This window comes from Gossypium hirsutum, chromosome D01 (genome assembly GCF_007990345.1).
Source record: "Gossypium hirsutum isolate 1008001.06 chromosome D01, Gossypium_hirsutum_v2.1, whole genome shotgun sequence".
Lineage (NCBI taxonomy): Eukaryota > Viridiplantae > Streptophyta > Magnoliopsida > Malvales > Malvaceae > Gossypium > Gossypium hirsutum.
Window position 1 is genome coordinate 53,570,844 of NC_053437.1, and position 7,611 is coordinate 53,578,454.

At 35.6% G+C, this 7,611-nt stretch overlaps 1 non-coding gene across 1 annotated transcript; it reads left to right on the forward strand.

Annotated features, from left to right (window-relative positions):
* The first annotated feature begins 3,891 nt into the window (after nucleotides 1-3,891).
* On the forward strand, nucleotides 3,892-3,998 carry LOC121214133 (small nucleolar RNA R71). Its single transcript, XR_005909720.1, has one exon. It is a non-coding gene; the product is annotated as a small nucleolar RNA R71 (small nucleolar RNA).
* The last annotated feature ends 3,613 nt before the right edge of the window (nucleotides 3,999-7,611 follow it).

Here is a 7,611-nt window from a genome sequence, read left to right on the forward strand (position 1 = left end):
AGTCAATACCCCAAACATCGAATAATTCTACCTCAATGATGTTTGTTCGAGGCATCTCATTTCTGTTGGTGGCATTTCTGACCCTTTGACATCAATCACAACTCTTTACGTAAGCATATGCATCTTTGAATAGTATTAGCCAAAAGAATCCGGCTTGCAATACCTTGGCTGCAGTACGTGTACCTCTGAAGTGTCCCCCACTTGGAGCTAAGTGACAATGGTATAAAATCTTATGTACTTCATCTTCTGCCACGTATCTCTTGATCATTTGATCTGCACACTTTTTAAACAAATACGATTCTTCCCATAAATAGTACTTCACATCGTGAAGAAACTTTTTCTTTTGATGATACGCCTTATCAATCGGCATAAAAAAACAAGCTAAAAAGTTAGCAATATCAGCAAACTAAGGGGTATTATGGACATGATTTACCTTCAGTATGTGTTCATCTGGAAACGTCTCTCGAATTGGAATAAGAGGAGAGTTCCCTTCTTGCGGCTCTAATCTGGATAAGTGGTCTGCTACTTGGTTTTCCACTCCCTTTCGATCTTGAATTTCTAGATCGAACTCTTGAAGTAGAAGTACCCATCCGATCAGTCTCAGCTTAGCGTCTTTCTTGGCAAGTAAATACTTAATTACCGAGTGGTCCGTATAAACAATTACTTTGGTACCTACAAGATAAGATCGAAACTTGTCAAAATCAAACACAATAGCAAATAAATCTTTTTCTATTACCGTGTAATTCAGTTGAGCTTCTGTCAGAGCCTGAATCGAATAGTAGATGGGATGAAAAACTTTGTTCCTTCGCTGACCCATGACAGCTCTGATCGTGAAGTCACTTGCGTCACACATCAATTCAAATGGCAAATCCTAGTCTAGTGTGGCTATTATGGGTGCCGAGACTAATCGACTCTTCAAATCGTTGAAAGCTCTTAAGCACTCCTCATCAAATTTAAACGCCATGTCTTTCTCCAATAATTTGCATAAGGGTTTAGCAACTTTGGAGAAGTCCTTGATGAATCTTCGATAGAAACTGACGTGGCCGAAAAAGCTCCTAACACCCTTTATAGATATTAGAGGTTGGAGTTTCTCAATAACATCTACCTTTGCTTTATCTACCTCAATTCCATGTCTTGTTATCCGATGCCCTAGAACAATACCTTCTCGTACCATGAAATGACACTTTTCCCAGTTAAGTACAAGGTTTGTTTCTTCACATCGCCTTAGTACCTTGGCTAGATTGGCTAGGCAATCATCATATGTATCTCCAAATACTGAAAAATCATCCATAAAAACTTCCAAATATTTCTCAACTATGTTAGTAAAAATAAACATCTTACATCTTTGAAATGTAGCAGGTGCATTACATAAACCATATGGCATGTGCCTCAATGCAAATGTACCGTACGAGCAGGTGAATGTTGTCTTGTGCTGATCTTCTAGTGCTACTGTAATCTGATTATAACCCCAGTATCCATCGAGAAAATAATAATAGTCTCGACCTGCGAGTCTATCTAGCATCTGGTCTAAAAACTGCAAAGGAAAGTGATCTTTCCTAGTTGCCTTGTTCAGCTTCCGGTAATTGATGCAAATTCTCCATCTCGTAACCGTTCTAGTCTGTGATACCTCCTTTCTTTGGCACGCACTGGACTAGACTTACCCATGAACTATCTGAGATGGGGTAAATTATACCCACATCTAACCACTTGATAATTTCTTTCTTGACTACGTCCTTCATGATGGGGTTCAGTCTTCGTTGTCCATCAATTGTCCCTTTTTTGCCATCTTCTAAGATAATCTTGTTCATGCATACTGATGGACTAATCCCGTGAATATCAGCTATGGTCCATCTGATAGCCTTCTTGAATTGTTTCAACGCCAGGATGAGTTTCTCTTATTGCTCAGTAGTTAATTCTGCTGAAATAATCACAGGTAGAGTAGAAGAGTTACCTAAATAAACATATTTCAAATGTGAGGGAAGTACCTTCAGTTCTAATTAAGGTGGCTCTTCGATTGACGCTTTTCGTTTGACATAATCCCTTTTCTCTAACTCCAAAGACTTAAAGCAGGATTGCGGATTAAATCCCCTTTGATTAGTTTCTAACAAAGCTAGTACTCATCTTCCTCTTCATCATTTGGAGGATCTGATGTCAAAATTTGTTCCAATGGGTCCTCAACATAATTGAGTTCCTTTTCCACGATTAAATCCTCTAAATCTGACACTGCAGAATAATCATCAACTGTGTCAGAAAATCGCATGGACTTAAAAATGTTAAATGTTACCTGATCATCCTGAACACGCATAATAAGCTCTCCCTTCTGCGCATCAATAAGGGTCCTTCTAGTTGCTAAGAATGGTCTTCCTAGGATGATTGGCACCTCTTTGTCTGTTTTAGAGTCTAGAATCACAAAGTCAGTAGGAAAGATAAATTTGTCTACACGTACCAATACGTCCTTGATTTTTCCTTCTGGATGTGCTAAGGATCAATCTGCTAATTGAAGTGTAACCGTAGTAGGTCTAAGTTCACCTATCCCTAACTTTCTAAATATTGACACGGGCATCAAGTTGATACTCGCACCCAAGTCACATAGTGCCTTACCATAATATGTTGCTCCAATATTGCAAGGTATGATAAAACATCCAGGATCCTTCAATTTTGGGGTAGTTTGTCTTGAAGATATGCACTGTATTCCTTCGTTAGGGCTACCATCTCAAATTCTCCAAGCCTTCGTTTTTTAGACAGGATATCCTTCATGAATTTGACGTAGTTCGGCATTTGTTCAAGTGCTTCAACCAACGGGATGTTGATATGAAGTTGCTTGAGTACGTCTAGGAACTTCTTGAATTGAATTTCCTGCTTTTGCTTCTGAAGTTTTTGAGGGTAGGGTGGTGGAGGTTTCTTTACTGAAACTGGTTGATTCATTTTCTGTGGCAATTCTGCATCTAACGGAGTTATTAGTTGATCAGAATTAGCTGGTTCAGAAGTTACCTTGTCAGATTTTGCAGATTCAATTTTCGGTGAAACTGGAATTTCAACACTTGGTTGAACTTCCTTTAAGTCTTGAGCATCAACTGGCTCCTTCTCAACTTCGACGGAATTAGGCTCTAAAGTCTTTCCTCTCCTCAATGTTAATGCTTTACAATGCTCCTTCCCTGGATTCCTCGAATTCTCCGTATCACTAGGTAAAGCACCATGTGGTTGATTTCTGAGTTCAGTTGCAAGCTGGCCCACATGATTCTCCAAATTCCTCAGAGAGACATCATTTTTTGCCATGTATGCCTTCAATAGATTCTCTAGGCTATTGGATGGTTCAGCTTAGGTTGGTTTTTGAGCTTGTTGGGAAAAACTAGGTGGCTGGGTCGTTCTAGGTTGGACATAATTGTTACTGGTTCCTGCCCCTTGGTTACTCTAGGAAAAATTCGGGTGGTTTCGCTATGATGGGTTATAGAAATTGGATTGCAGCCCTTGCCTTCCTCGATTTTGGTTATGGTTACCCATGTAATACATAGATTCTGGGTTCGATGGACATTCTTCGAACAAATGTCCTTCCCCTTAATAAACACAGGCTACATTTTCAAATTGATTCAGTGGTTGTGCTGCAAAACTATTACACCCATTAGTAGTAAGATTTTTTAACATTGAGGATATTGATGATACTTGAGATACGAGTGAAGTAAAGTGTCTACTTCATGTATTCTAGCGACTCGTCTTCCTAACGCTGTTCGATTGGTTGGCCATTGATAATTGTTGTTGGCAATCCTCTCAATGATTTCATAAGCCTCATTATATGACTTAGAAAGGAGAGCACCATTAGCAGAAGCATCCACTACCATCCTCGTGTGAGCATTGAGACCATTATAAAATGTCTCAAGTTGTATGCAATGTGGGATTCCATGATGAGGGCACATCCGTAATAATTCTTTGTACCTTTCCCATGCCTCATACAATGACTCATCATCCATTTGTTGGAAAGCAGTGATCTCATTCCTCAACGTAGCATTCTTGCTAGGCGGGAAATACTTCATAAGAAAATTTTCTACTAACTCTTGCCATGTTGAAATTGAATTTGGTAATAATGAGTTCAACCAAGCTCGAGCTCTGTCCCTTAGTGAATATGGGAACAACTTTAATCGTAATGCATCTTCAGGTACTCCAGCTAACTTGAAAGAATTGCTCACCTCCATAAACAGTCTTAAGTGTAGGTGAAGATCTTCGATAGGCATTCCACTGAATTGGCCCACTGTCTGAAGCATCTGGAACATGATTGCCTTCAACTCAAACTATTATGCTTCAATTTAGGGTCTCCTAATACCCAGATTAAGATCATGAAATACTGTCACAACATACTGTCTCAAAGCTCTATCCCTATCATTAGAAATAAGGATAGAATTTTGAGTAAAGTTTGCTCCGTTTCCTTGATTCTGATTTTCGAAGTTCACTCTTCAGTCATTCCCTGACTTGCTTGTCTTCTTTGCTGTCTAAAAGTTTGTTCAATCTCAGTCTTCAGGGAGTAAATTGATGATTCGGTCAATACTTACAAACACTTGAAATAATCATAGAAAAATTAACTAAGTTAAAATTTGAATAGAAAAATAAACCAAAATGCAAAACTAACAACTTCACAAATAATGACTTTTTTTAAAAATACAGTCCCCGAAAACGGCGCCAAAAACTTGGAACGACGGAAATGTGCAAGTGTACACAATCGCAACAAGTAATAAAGTGACAAGTAAATGTCGAGTTATTGTAACTGTGAAAAGAATTACTTATGAATGCTATTTAAAACACTTTGGTGAAGAAAAATATTTTGTTTGAAGAGGGTGATTAAAAACTAAGATTTTAAACTAAGTACACTAAATAAATAAATCATAAATGCATGATTTCAAAATACGATTTTAATCAAGATGACATAATTGTGTTAGATTAATTACATTTGTTAACTTAGAATTATTAAAATCATGTTTATATTGTTACGAATAAGTTCACGGCAACTCAGTAATTTGCTAACTTATGAACATACTCACCTACAAAAATCCATTTATCTCTTGACTATATCCCTATGTCAATTCAACCGATTAAACAAATCTTAATAGGCAAATATGTTATTACACATACATACTTATTAAATCGAAATAATCTCTTATACATATCCCTATGTCAATTCAAACAATTAACTCGATTTAATAAGCACATAAAAGACTATGTGAGGTAACAAAATATCCTTACCTTAAAACAGTTTAATCACAATAATCTTGCAAGTTATGCAAGGCAAATGTATCGTCAGATACTGTTGCTAATCTAACCCTCAGCTACCTTAGATGATTAAACATGCACTGATTAAGTTCTGTGTCCATTACTTACAATTTCAATCCATTTAAATAATTAATTCATTAGTTACCTAACGATTGTAATGCAAGAATAACTTAGTCATGATTTTACTTAATCAAGCATCTTACCGAGGCTTATAACAACATAAACACAATTTCAATAATTTTAACAAACGAAATGCAATCAACCTAACACGAATTAAATTCAAGCTAAATTGATTAAATTAACCATTCCAACAACATAAATATTCATAGATATGTTCAGCATAACAACAAAAATTAAAGAGATAGGGAACAAGAATCAAATCCGGTGTTTTTCCGTGGCTTGACTAGTTGCTCCATTCTTCCTTCTCTGTTGTCCTCGTCGACCAAGGCTGCTATGAACATTTAATTGCTGCTCCAAATAGCTGATAAATGCCGCTTTTTCAAGAGGAGAAATCGACAAGAGAGAAAGGAAATTTTGGAATGGAAAAGAAGAGAGAAAATGGAGAGAAGAGAGGAAATATGTGAATGCTTGAGGTGTGTTTTTCGAATTACCAGCATAAGGGGGTTTTTATAACTGAGGAGGGCTACTAAAAATAACTAAAATTATCAACCAAAGAGCCCTCCCTTGGCCGGCCACACATGTGGTAAGGTTGATAGTTTCAACTTTGCTAATTTAGGCTTGGGGCAAATCTATAAAGCCACCAATTGTGGAGGGGTTTGAATGCAACTTGAACAAGTCTTCAAGGGCCTCTTTGCAAGCTTAAATAATCAGATAATAAGCTGATTTGGGTCAGCTCTTGGGACGGTTTTTGAGCTGTCCATTTCTTGGTCGGTTCGGTTCACGAGGTTCAGTTCAATTGGACCACTTTTTCATAATTAATTAATAATAATTTATTAAACCAAATTAAATTGGATATAAATTAAAATTAATTATACTATGAATTAATATATATAATTTTGGACCGTCTTAGGTTGAAATTTGGTTCGACTCTATACTTCAAATTGCTTCTCGGTGTTGCGCTTCTAGCAGTGTTTGCCGAGCCAGTTTTCGCCCTTTGTGCAAATCTATCTAAAATAAATAAAATTCATCAAAATTAATTATAAAATTAAATAAAATTCAAAATTTTCATATTTTAAGTGCACTTTAATTATTTTGTAAAAATTAATTATTTTTTCGACAAAAATTTTATCGAAACGGTATGATTTTAAGTTAAAAAGGGTATGTAAAAATGTGTAAATTTTCGTGTTTCCACCCCCAAGCATTTCTAGTGCCCTAATCTTAGCCCTAAGATATTTGGTAAGTGAGAAAATTGTATTAAAGTCCCTTTTTACATATTGTTGCGAACATATCAAGGCATAATTAGGGTTAACATTGAACTTATCTTTTATAATATTTTTCCAACCATTTTGCTATTATTTTTTTTATAAACCTTCGGGCAAAGGTATTTATTTGCTATGTCTGGTTAACAAGGTCATTAGGGTAGAATTTTGAGGCCCATAAGTACCATGCGCACTAGGCCTTAGAAACAACCTTCAGCCTCCTATTATCATATTTTGAGAACTTAATGAAATACTTATTAACCCTACCATACTACCTAACAACCTCTTTGATAATTCCTTTGTTAGGAAATATTAAACCCTTTTCAAGTTTGGGATTTACCATGTGTTTAATGTTAAATTCAGGCCAACTTTGGCCATCTAAGCCCGAGTCATGTGCATAATGTAAATCCTTAGATTCATTACTGTCAAACAATTGATCTATAGTAATATCATCCATGTTCATGCCATCTAAGTTCCTACTAACCCATTCACATACATTCATCCCAGATGTGTCCTCTTCATCATCACTAACTTCAAATTCACTTCCTACAAACTTTAATTCAAAAGTATCATAAGAAGAAGCTTCAATGTGAAAAGTTACTTTAGTTTCTCCATCACCTTCAAACTGAACATCTACCTCATCATTATTAACAACTTCTTCATCAACTTTAGGTTGATCTTCACCTTCCCCTACATTTTCTAACCAATCATAACATAAAAAATGGGGTATAAAGTTTATTTATTAACTAATTTGTCCACATACATTAATGGTAGACAACATTAAAGTGATAAAAATAAAATATAAAGCATAATGGTCCAATTTAAAATAATAAGTATCACTTAATATGAACCCAAAGTCTAATTAAGTGATATTATATGTAACATTAATAATGAAAATTCTTAATAAAATAAATACAATTAATATTATTTTATGTTTTATGTAGAAACACTATTAATAAAATAATTACAATTATAG